Source organism: Heptranchias perlo, chromosome 5 (assembly GCF_035084215.1).
Source record: "Heptranchias perlo isolate sHepPer1 chromosome 5, sHepPer1.hap1, whole genome shotgun sequence".
Lineage (NCBI taxonomy): Eukaryota > Metazoa > Chordata > Chondrichthyes > Hexanchiformes > Hexanchidae > Heptranchias > Heptranchias perlo.
In genome coordinates, this window is record NC_090329.1 from 129506807 (window position 1) to 129519310 (window position 12504).

At 43.0% G+C, this 12504-nt stretch overlaps 1 protein-coding gene across 5 annotated transcripts in view; it reads right to left on the reverse strand.

The window, feature by feature from the left end:
• Positions 1-12504, reverse strand: part of disp1 (dispatched homolog 1 (Drosophila)) — a 360433-nt gene that overhangs the window by 323108 nt on the left and 24821 nt on the right. Inside the window, exon 2 of one of the 5 annotated variants that reach the window (XM_067985198.1) lies at positions 1892-2053. The exons of the other annotated variants lie outside the window; for them this stretch is intronic. The gene's annotated coding sequence lies outside the window, so the exon portion shown is untranslated. The remainder of the gene's footprint in view (positions 1-1891; positions 2054-12504) is intronic. 5 annotated transcript variants of the gene reach the window in all.

Below are 12504 nucleotides of genomic sequence, written 5' to 3' on the forward strand. Positions count from 1 at the left end.
GAATTTGTAAAGTTACTAAAAAAAAGTATTGACCTACAGCAATGAGCTTTGATTTTTATTTTCAGAACATTCAAGGCATTTTATCGATATACTGTATTCTAAATAATGCAAGCACTAACCAGTCAGATGATATCACAGCCAGTGCAAGCCCATTTATTTGCAGTACAAAGTAGCTGCACTTTGAAATGCCAACATTTGCTTCAAGACCATCACTTCCAGAAATCTACACAACACCCTCGCCAGGGTTCCTAGCAGTCAGCCAACACTTGGTGTAACTGCTGGAGAGGTTAAATAGGGACATCCTGGGCTCCACTTGTGCAAAAAGTTAAAGAGAGGAGCAATGCTATCACTAGGATTTCAATGAAGCAATACAAAGAATACAGGGCGTGAAAGTTTTTGTAGCATGTGATTTCATTCGTGATAACCCAGAACAATTGTAGATTTTGACCTTCCAAGTTGGGCTGTGTGGAAAGAGTATTGATCTGTGCAACATCAGGGTGAAGTACTGGTGGTTACAGGTCGTTCAGTAGAAATGCAAGCAATTTGAAATGATGAGTTAAAAATATCAGAAGAAGCATACTGTCAAACATTAAAGTATATTGGCTGAAGTGCAATATTGATAAAGGGCTGGGTTAGAGACAACTAAAGTAGATGGTGGCAGTTGCTGGTTTAACTTGCAAAAGAGACAAAAAGGCTATCTTTGAGGGATTGAAACAAGATTTCCGCTACCCCATCATATGGCATGGAGATCAAGATGTGGTGTTTCAATTATTGCACTGCAAGACTGGAAGTTGTGAATAGAGGGCAATGGCATGTGACCCATACTGCAGTATTTCAAAAAATTAATACCATCATCCACACTACAGTAAAAAGGGACCATTGAGGATAGTTGATTTAGTCCCTTCTTTTGAAAGAAAAAAAATACCACACTTTTGTTCCCTTTTTAAGAAAATGTTTTACAGTCAATATTCACTGCTATAATACTAGACAGTGCCAAGTAGTGCAAATGGAAGTCAGACTATGAAGCATGGTTCAACTGCAATCATCAGTCAATGGATATTATTCAAGGGGATCAGAGACTTTATTACAGTACAAGAATGCAGCAAAGCACCAAAATCTTGCCAGGCTTAGGATGTAGGTCAGAACTATTTTTTTTTAAAATGTCCCCCACCCCCTAAAAGTAAAAAGAATACATATTAAAATCCCCAATTTGGGGCAAAGTTCAGTCAGTGTGTAGCTTTCAGCAGAACCCGACAATGAGATCAATGCCTTGTTATCATTCTCTATATTTAATACTTAAACAGGTTTTACTATTCCCTGTAACTGGCAGTGAAATAAAACTGGTTTCAATGTGATTCTAATCACTTAACAATAGATTTTACAAATTATTATTTAAATACAATTTAAACCTCCCTTATTATTTGGAGGCTTCTAGTCTAAAACTCCAGGTTTTAAAATCGGCTGTTGATTTGCAGCAAATGTGGTGACTGAACCCCAAGTCCACCACAACTATTGGAAAAAAGTTTTTAAAATCCCAACCAAAACAGATGTGGGGTTTTTTTGGACATTCATATGCCACAACATCTAAATAAATTTCAACATAGGAAAGTACAGGACAAGAAAATATCACTGCAGCCCATCTGGCCACTCCCAAAGTTAAATTTTAATTCATTCATTTTGTTAATTTATATCTCAATCATTTCTTTTGCCTAAAAGTTATCCAGCTCCCCCTTGGATTTGCTGACACTATCCCCTCCACTGTTTCTCTGGGCAGTCTGTTCCACCCTGTGTGTGAAATAGTTAAATCTAAACTGTCTTGTTCACCTTCCCTCTTCAGCCCACGTCCCCGGTTACAAAGTCGGTGACTATGTCGAACAATTTTAGGATTCACCTTGTCTATATCTTGTAAACGTGTCAAACTTGAATAAGGTATCCCCCAAGCCTTCTCATCTCCAGTCCACAGATCGTGTAGCTCCAGTACTTCACATTGTATCGAATCTTTTCTCATCTCTCTATGCATCAACTCGTGTGCGTCAATCTACAGTCCAGTCAACTACAAAACAGCAGACCTCAAAATAAACAATAAATTATTTATGAGCAGCTAACAAACAAACAGTGTTGCACTGTGCACATTAAACCATTTAAATGGCAGCCAGCAAAGCACAGCTCTAATTAAAGCCAGACCTCAGTGACTTAAATAAAGTCCATACTGTCAAGAGTTGGGAAGGTTTTCAAGGGCCTTCCTCTCCAAACGCTGAACACAGCACATATCCACAGTCTGTTTGTTTTGTAGCCCTGTCACATACACCCAGGCGTGTGATCAGTGTGTGTGGTATTACTCAAGTCTTAAAAACAACCTTTGCATTTAAAAAACACCACACACAGAAACTGTGTGTTCTGGATACGCCATTCCAATCGAGTATCGAAAAGTTAGTGCAGTACCTCCTTTTCAGGGAAGCAGCAACCGAATAGTTTAAGCAAAAAGATACAAAGTTGTTTTAAGGATATATTAAATGGTTTAAAGAATATTTTAAGTCTCAACTATACATTAAATTGTTTAAGGGATAGTTTATGGTTTTGGGAAATTGCTAAATACATTTAGATCAGGGCTTAAGACCGCGGGAGGTAAACGGAGAGCAGCAGTCGTATTTTCCAGTTGTATGGTTCCTTTAATGTAAAATTGTCCCAAAGCACTTCAACATATGAAATGAACAAACCGAGCAGAAGAATGAGGAGAAGTGGCTGAGCGAACAGTCAAAAAGATCGATTTTTAAAGGTGGCGTTGGAATTAGCAGGGTAAAGAAATTTAGGGAGTAGGACTTAAGATAGCTGTAAACTCTGCCACCAAGTGATAGGTGTCCAGAGGGGGGGAAAACACACAGGAGGTCAGAGTATAGGGCATGAGCTGGCATGTTCTGCTAGAAGACCTTACAAAAGCAGGATGGGGTAAGGTCATGGAGGGATTTGTAAACGATGACGGTATTTTCAACTCATAGAATTACACAGAATCTACAGCAGAAACAGGCCATTCGGCCCAAAAGATCCGTACTGGTGTTTATGCTCCACACGAGCCTCCTCCCAACTTACTTAATCTAACTCGATCAGAATATCCTTCTATTCCTTTCCCCCTCATGTGTTTCTCTAGCTTTCCCCTTAAATGTATTTACGCTAGTCGCCTCAACTACTCCTTGTGGTAGCGAGTTCCGCATTCCAACCATTTCTCCTGAATTCCCTATTGAACTTATTAGTGACTATCTTATATTTATGGCCGAGTTCTGGTCTCCCCTGCAAGTGGAAACATCATCTTTGTCTAACTTGTCAAAACCTTTCATAATCTTAAAGACCTTTTTCAGGTCATCCCTCAGTCTTCTCTTTTCTAGAGAAAAGAGCCCCAGCCTGCTCAATCTTTCCTGATAGGTGTAACCTCTCAGTTCTGGTATCATCCTAGTAAATCTTTTTTGCACCTTCTCCAGTGCCTCTATCCTTTTTATAATTTGGAGGCCAGAACTGTTCACAATACTCCAAGTGTGGTCAAACCAATGTTCTACATAAGTTTAACATAACTTCCCGGCTTTCCAATTCTATGTCTCTAGAAATGAACCCCAGTGCTTGGTTTGCCTTTCTTTTAAAAATGGCCTTTTTAACCTATGTCACTATTTTTGGTGATGTGTGTCTGTACCCCCAGATCCCTCTGCTCCTCTACCCCATTTAGACTCTTATTTCCCAAGGAGTATGTGGCCTCCTTATTCTTCCTACCAAAATGAACCACCTCACACTTATCTATATTGAAATCCATTTGCCATGCCCATTATTCAAGTTTATTAATGTTTTCCTGTGTTTTGTCACAGTACTCCTCAGTATTCATCATATCCCCTACCCAATTTGGTGCGTCCGCAAATTTTGAAATTGTCCTTCCGATTCCCAAGTCCAAATCATTTATGCAAATGGTGAACAATAGTGGTCCCAGCACTAATCCTTGTGGAACACCACTTCCCACCTTTTGCCAGTCTGAGTAACTATCTTTAACCCCTACTCTCTGTTTTCTGTTTTGTAGCCAGCTTGCTATCCATTCTGCTACTTGTCCCCTGACTCCACATGCTCTGACTTTAGTCACGAGTCTACGATGCGGTACCTTATCGAAGGCCTTTTGAAAGTCCAAATATATTACATCTACTACATTACCTTTGTCTACTCTATCTGCTACTTCTTCAAATAATTCAGTAAGGCTGGTCAAGCATGACCTTCCCTTTTGAAATCCTTGCCGACTATTCTTCTTCATTATATTTTGGTTTCTAGATGTTTTTCTATTACATCTTTGAGAAATAGTATGGGTACGGTAGCATAGTGGTTGGATTACTAGTCCAGTAACAGAGGCCGAGACGAATAATCCAGAGTCATGAGTTCAAATCCCGCCACAGCAGCTGGGAAATTTAAATTCAATTAATTAAATAAATCAGTAATGGTGGCCATGAAGCAACCGGGTTGTCGTAAAAACCCATCTGGTTCACTAATCCCCTTCAGGGAAGGAAACCTGCCGTCCTTACCCAGTCTGGCCTATATGTGACTCCAGATCAATGTGGTTGATTCTTAATCGCCCTCTGAAATGGCCGAGCAAGCCACTCAGTTGTACAATCTCGTTACAGAAAGTCACAATAAGAATAAAACCAGAGGGACCACCAGGCACTGGACACGACAAAGGCAAACCAAGCCTAGTCGACCTTGCAAAGTCTTCCTCATTAACATCTGGGGACTTGTGCCAAAATAGGGAGAGCTGTCCCACAGACTAGTCAAGCAACAGCCTGACATAGCCATACTCACGGAATCATACCTTTCAGCCAATGTCCCAGACTCTTCCATCACCATCCCTATATATGTCCTGTCCCACCAGCAGGACAGACCCACCAGAGGTGGCGGTACAGTGATATACAGTCAGAAGGGAGTGGCCCTGGGAGTCCTCAACATTGACTGCAAACCCCATGAAAACTCATGGCATCAGGTCAAGCATGGGCAAGGAAACCTCCTGCTGATTACCACCTACCGCCCTCCCTCAGCTGATGAATCAGTCCTCCTCCATGTTGAGCATCACTTGGAGGAAGCACTGAGGGTAGCAAGGGCACAGAATGTACTCTGGGTGGGGGACTTCAATGTCCATCACCAAGAGTGGCTCAGTAGCACCACTACTGACGGAGCTGGCCGAGGCCTAAAGGACACAGCTGCCAGACTGGGCCTGCGGCAGGTGGTGAGCGAACGAGAACAAAGGCAAACCAAGCCCAGTGGACCCTGCAAAGTCCTCCTCACTAACATCTGGGGACTTGTGCCAAAATTGGGACAGCTGTCCCACAGACCAGTTAAGCAACAGCCTGACATAGCCATCACCTCGTCCTCACCAATCTACCTGTTGCAGATGCATCTGTCCATAACAGTCTTGGTAGGAACGACCACCACACTGTCTTCATGGAGACGCAGTCCCGTCTTCGCACTGAGGACACCATCCAACGTGTTGTGTGGCACTATCACCGTGCTAAATGGGATAGATTCAGAACAGATCTGGCAGCTCAAAACTGGGCATCCATGAGGAGCTGCGCGCCATCAGCAGCAGCAGAATTGTATTCCAGCACAATGTGTAACCTCATAGCCCAGCAGATTCCTCACTCTACCATTACCAACAAGCCAGCGGATCAACCCTGGTTCAATGAGGAGTGTAGAAGAGCATGCCAGGAGCAGACCAGGCATACCTAAAAATGAGGTGCCAACCTGGTGAAGCTACAACTCAGGATTACATGCATGCTAAACAGTGGAAGCAACATGCTATAGACAGAGCTAAGCGATTCCACAACCAACGGATCAGATCAAAGCTCTGCAGTCCTGCCGCATCCAGTCGTGAATGGTGGTGGACAATTAAACAACTAATGGGAGGAGGAGGCTCTGTAAACATCCCCATTCTCAATGATGGTGGAGACCAGCACGCGAGTGCAAAAGACAAGGCTGAAGCCTCTGCAACCATCTTCAGCCAGCAGTGCTGAGTGGATGATCCATCTCGGCCTCCTCCAGATATCCCCACCATCACAGAAGCCAGTCTTCAGTCAATTCGATTCACTTCACATGATATCAAGAAACAGCTGAGTGCACTGGATACAGCAAAGGCTATGGGCCCCGACAACATACCGGCTGTAGTGCTGAAGACTTGTGCTCCAGAACTAGCCGCGCCTCTAACCAAACTGTTCCAGTACAGCCTTAACACTGGCATCGACCAGACAAATGTGGAAAATTGCCCAGGTATGTCCTGTCCACAAAAAGCAGGACAAATCCAATCCGGACAATTACCATCCCATCAGTCTACTCTCAATCATCAACAAAGTGATGGAAGGTGTCGTCGACAGTGCTATCAAGCAGCACTTACTCACCAATAACCTGCTCACCGATGCTCAGTCTGAGTTCCGCCAGGACCACTCGGCTCCAGACCTCATTACTGCCTTGGTCCAAACATGGACAAAACAGTTGAATTCCAGAGGTATGGTGAGAGTGACTGCCCTTGACATCAAGGCAGCATTTGACCGATTGTGGCACCAAGGAGCCCTAGTAAAATTGAAGTCAATGGGAATCAGGGGAAAATCTCTCCAGTGGCTGGAGTCATACCTAGCACAAAGGATGATGGTAGTGGTTGTTGGAGGCCAATCATCTCAGCCCCAGGACATTGCTGCAGGAGTTCCTCAGGGCAGTGTCCGAAGTCCAACCATCTTCAGCTGCTTCATCAATGACCTTCCCTCAATCATAAAGTCTGAAATGGGGATGTTCGCTGATGATTGCACAGTGTTCAGTTCCATTCGCAACCCCTCAGGTAATGAAGCAGTCCGAGCCCGCATGCAGCAAGACCTGGACAACATCCAAGCTTGGGCTCATAAGTGTCAAGTAACATTCGCGCCGGACAAGTGCCAGGCAATGAACATCTCCAACAAGAGAGAGTCCAACCACCTGCCCTTGACATTCAACGGCATTACCATCGCCAAATCCCCCACCATCAGCATCCTGGGGGTCACCATTGACAAGAAACTGAACTGGACCAGCCACATAAATACTGTGGCTACAAGAGTAGGTCAGAGGCTGGGTATTCTGTGGCGAGCGACTCACCTCCTGACTCCCCAAAGCCTTTCCACCATCTACGAGGCACAAGTCAGGTTAGGAGTGTGATGGAATACTCTCCACTTGCCCAGATGAGTGCAGCTCCAACGACACTCAAGAAGCTCGACACCATCCAGCACAATGCAGCCCGCTTGATTGGCACCCCATCCACCACCAGCGCACCGTAGCTGCAGTATGTACAACCACAGGATACACTGCAGCAACTCACCAAGGCTTCTTCGACAGCACCTCCCAAACCAGTGACCTCTACCAACTAGAAGGACAAGGGCAGCAGGCACATGGGAACACCACCAACTGCACGTTCCCCTCCAAGTCACACACCATCCCGACTTGGAAATATATCGCCATTCCTTCATCGTTGCTGGGTCAAAATCCTGGAACTCCCTACCTAACAGCAATGTGGGAGAACCTTCACCACACAGTCTGCAGCAGTTCAAGGCGGCGGCTCACCACCACCTTCTCAAGGGCAATTAGGGATGGGCAATAAATGCCGGCCTTGCCAGCGACACCCACATCCCATGAACGAATAAAAATAAATAAGGATTCCGTTATGTTTCCCACCACCGAGGTTAAGCTAATTGGTCTATATTCCCTGGACTTGTTCTAACCCCCTTTTTAAAAAATGGAATCACATTAGCGTCCGCCAGTCTTCTGGCACTATTCCCTTCTCCAATGAAATATATATTAATAGTGCCTCTGCTATCTTTTCCCTATCTTCTTTTAATATGCACAGATGCAAATTAAAAGAAGTTAAGGAAGAGATATCAGAGGCACCATTACTTAGGGTTATATCCTCTTTAGAATCATAGAAAATGTACGGCACAGAAAGAGGCCATTCGACCCATCATGTCCGCACCGGACAAAAATGAGCCACCCAGCCGAATGCTACTTTCCAGCACTTGGTCCATAGCCTTGTAGGTCACGGTACTTCAGGTGCACATCCAGGTACTTTTTAAATGAGTTGAGGGTTTCTGCCTCTACCACCACTTCAGGCAGTGAGTTCCAGACCCCCACCACCCTCTGGGTGAAAAATCCTCAGCTCCCCTTTAATCCTTCTACCAATCACTTTAAATCTATGCCCCCTGGTTATTGATCCCTCTACTAAGGGAAATAGGTGCTTCCTATCCACTCTATCTAGGCCCCTCATAATTTTGTGCACCTCAATTAAATCTCCCCTCAGCCTCCTCTGTTCCAAAGAGAACAACCCCAGCCTGTCCAATCTTTCCTCATAGCTAAAATTCTCCAGTCCTGGCAACAACCTTGTAAATCTCCTCTGTACCCTCTCTAGTGCAATTACATCCTTCCTGTAATGTGGTGACCAGAACTGTACACAGTTCCAGCATTACCTCCCTGCTCTTATATTCTATGCCTCAGCTAATAAAGGAAATTATTCCATAGCCACCTAATCTACCTGTCCTGCTACCTTCAGGGATCTGTGGGACCTGAAGGTAACAGGACAAATTATCTAAGTTTGATTAGTTTATTATCTCCCCCCTTTCTATCTTAAATGTCTTTATATCTTTTTTGATCTCTTTTTCTTATGTCATGCCCACCATCTTAGTCTCTCTGGTAAATACTAAGGCAAAGTAATTATTTAATATTTCTGTCATTTCGCTGACATTACCTGTGAGTTTATCGTGTGTATCTTTGTGGCCCTATCCCTAGCCTAATTTTTTGCTATTTATGTGTCTGTAGAATACTTTACTATTTCTTGCTGATTTAATTTCATAGTTTCTCTTTGCCTGCCTCATTGTGTTTTTTTTACTTCTTTCCTATCCTTTTCACATTCCTTTTTGTCATCCTCTCTGTTGTCTATGTACTTGTTTAGGTTTTTAATTTTTTTGCGTGGCACGTTGCTGAAAGTGTGAGCTGATAACGGCGGAGCGAGGGAAAAAGGGCATCTGGGACCTGAGTAAACAGGGCAAGCAACTGGGTATCTTCTTAACCGATCAGATTGAAGGATTGTGAAATAAACATAAGAAATAGCAGCAGGAGTAGGCCATCCGGCCATAGTGCAATGGCACCAGGAATGAGGGACTTCAGTTATGTGGAGACACTGAAGAAGCTGGGATTGTTCTCCTTGGAGCAGAGATGGTTAAGAGGAGATTTGATAGGGGTGTTCAAAATCATGAACGGTTTTAATAGAGTGAATAAGGAGAAACTGTTTCCACTGGCATAAGAGTTGGTATCCCGAAGTCACAGGTTTAAGATGAGTGGCAGAAGAACCAGAGGCGAGATGAGGAAACGTTATTTTACGCGGAGAGTTGTTATGATCTGGAATACACTGAAAGGGTGTTGGAAACAGATTCAATAATAACTTTCAAAAGGGAACTGGATAAATACTTGAAGGGAAAAAATTTACAGGGCTATCAGCTGTATTAATGCAATATTTTTCTTCAGCTTCTGCAGCTATCTACTCAGTAGCTTTGCTTCAAATAATTGAAAAACAAGACAACCAATTTCAAAATCTTAATTGAAATAAAATTTATATTGAGCGTTATTTCAAAAAGGCTGCATATATGACGTCTGTGTGAGAGTGAGAGAAATGACAGTGTACTGTTCTTCAAAATGCATTAAGCTGATCGAGACACAGAGCAGTGGTGAGAGGAAGAAGAGCAGAGATTCCAATCACCAACTTATGAGAGAGACAGACAGATAGAGAGAGAAAGACACAAGTAGAGAAAAATGTTGATCCTTTCTTCATTCTAATTTGATTTTCTTTTTAAAGTTGAATTTCAAAAAGAAACAAAGTCTCTGAGGAAAACATAGGCACAGAGGGGAGGAGAGGAGATTGCATTATTGTGGAGGGGGGAGGGAAGGGTGAGAAAATAAAGTGGGGAGGTCGACAGTGCAACCAAGCGAAAGGGTCAAGAGTGAGCAAGGTGATGGGTCAAGAGAAAAAGACAAAGAAAGACACAGAGAGAAAAGCAGACAGACAACTTCTTTCCTCATTCTAATTTGATTTTTTTTTTAAAGTTAAATTTTGAAAGCAAACAAAGTCTCTTTAAGGGAAACAACAAGGGAGAGTAGGAGAGGCAGAAAAAAGTAGAAGAGGAGAAACACAAAAATATCAGACAGGTAAAAGATCGACCAAATTTTCCGAATTAACGTGTGCAGCCCCACAGAAGATTGACTAGTAATATATTAAAAATCTTATGTTTGCACGCACTTCCTGTCAACTTTTTCCATTATAAATTCCTATATCTACATTTGTAATGCAAGATGCCTATGTAAACTTGTTACGCTACAATTACACCCTCCCCCAGTGGAGATGCTGCAGCACTACCAATGATGGTAATTGCAGTGTGACAAGTTTGTGGAATCTTGAAAAATAGGGACAGAATGTGTGACTTTAAAATGGGGGTGAATTGCACCTGCATGTCTTGGTCCAATTATCCCCAGGTTCTAGCCTCACTTCACCTAAAGACAAATTAGATTTTTTTTTAATTGCCCAAAAAGCAAGAAACAATCTTTGTCACAGGTGTAACACGAGTGTGGCAGGATATGTTGAGTGGATTCCAGCAGGGATCAATGCTTGAAACACTAATCTACACAAATGATGAAAATATCAGAAACAAATGAATGCCTGTTAAATTTGGTGACAACACTAAAACCACGAGAGTAGAGAGAGAATGCAGTAATAGATTTGAAGAAGATTTTAGCTTCGGCATGTAATTGGGCAGCAAATGGTTTATGGCAAAGGGATATATTAAAAAAAAGCAGATGGAATTCTAGGACACATAGTCTAAACAGTAGAGTACAAATCTACAGAGGTTAAGCTAAGGCTTTATAACTAATTGGTCAGACCACATTTGGAGTACATTTTCAAATTTGGTCATTATAACAAATCTATACATGCATTGGAAAGAATCGCAAGAATAATATACCGAGATATATTACCCAACCAGCTCTGTTGCCATACAAACACAACACGCTCATACTAAATTCCGCTCTGTGGTTTTTTTAAGCATAGGTGTTAACCTCTTTAACAAAGTGCATAGGGGAATATGGTGCAAGTGCATTGAGCATTCATACAAGAGCAGTGCTAGTTAGAAAATACACCCCACTGATTCAATGTGTAAAGGCAATGAGCTATGAGCGAAGAGTAGAGAACTTCAAGCTATAAAGTCTACAAAGAAGGCAGTTAAGGTCTAAAATTCCAGCCATGGGTTTTGCTGGGAAACCAACAACAACTTGCATTTATATAGCACCTTTAACATAGGAAAACATCCCAAGGCACTCCACAAAAGCATAATCAGACAAGAATTGACACCAAACCAGAGAAGAAGATATTATGAGGGGTGACTAAAAGCTTGGTCAAGAGGTAGGTTTTAAGGAGGGTTTTAAAGGAGGAGAGACAGATGGTGAGGTGGAGAAGTTTAAGAAGGGAACTCCAGAGCTTAGAGCCTATACGCCTGAAAGCACAGTTGTCAATGGTGGGGCAAAGAGAGTGGGAAGGCACAAGGCCAGAGTTGGAGGAACCCAGAGCTCTTAGAGCGTTGTAGGGCTAGAGGAGGTTACAGAGATAGGGAGGAGCAAAGCCAAGGAAGGATTTGAACACGAGAGTGAGAATTTTAAATTCAAGGCAATGGTGAACCAAGAGCCAATAAGCACAGGGGTGGCTGGGTGAACAGGACTTGACGTGTATTAGGATATGGGCAGCAGAATATTCGATGAGCTCAAATCTATGGAGGTCGGAAGATGGGAGGCCGGCCAGGAGCATATTGGAATAGTCATCTGAAGGTAACAAAAGCATGGATGAGGATTTCAGCAGCAGATGGGCTGAGGCAGGGGTGAAGATAAAAAAGACACTCCGACAGAAGACAGAACAGAAAACTTGAAGGAGGCGGCTTGGGAATGAGGTCTACATTGTCCATTAATGGAGGTAGAATGAGGAGAAGTGCCAAGGGTTTGTCTCCACCAACTGCAGCAGAATGTGCAAAGGACACCTCAAGATCATACCGTATAAACTGTACCCAAACGAGCTCAACAAGTTTCACCCTCCACGGCATCCATCCATTAAGAGGGAAGCATAACACCTCGCTCCCCAGGTGGCTCAACTCCTAAATCCACATTATTTCCCAACACAAGCGTGACCAAACAAAAAATCTGAATAGGAACATAGGTATAGGAGTAGGCCATTCAGCCCCTCAAGTCTGTTCCACCATTCAATGAGATCATGGCTAATCTGTACCCTAACTCCATTTACTCTCCATGGCTCCACATCGATCTCAGATTTAAAATTATTAATTGAGCTAGTATCTACTGCTTTTTGTGGGAGAGTTCCACACTTCCACCATCCTTTGTATGAAGAAATACTTCACCAACTTCTCTCCTGAAGGGCCTGGCTCTAATTTTGAGGTT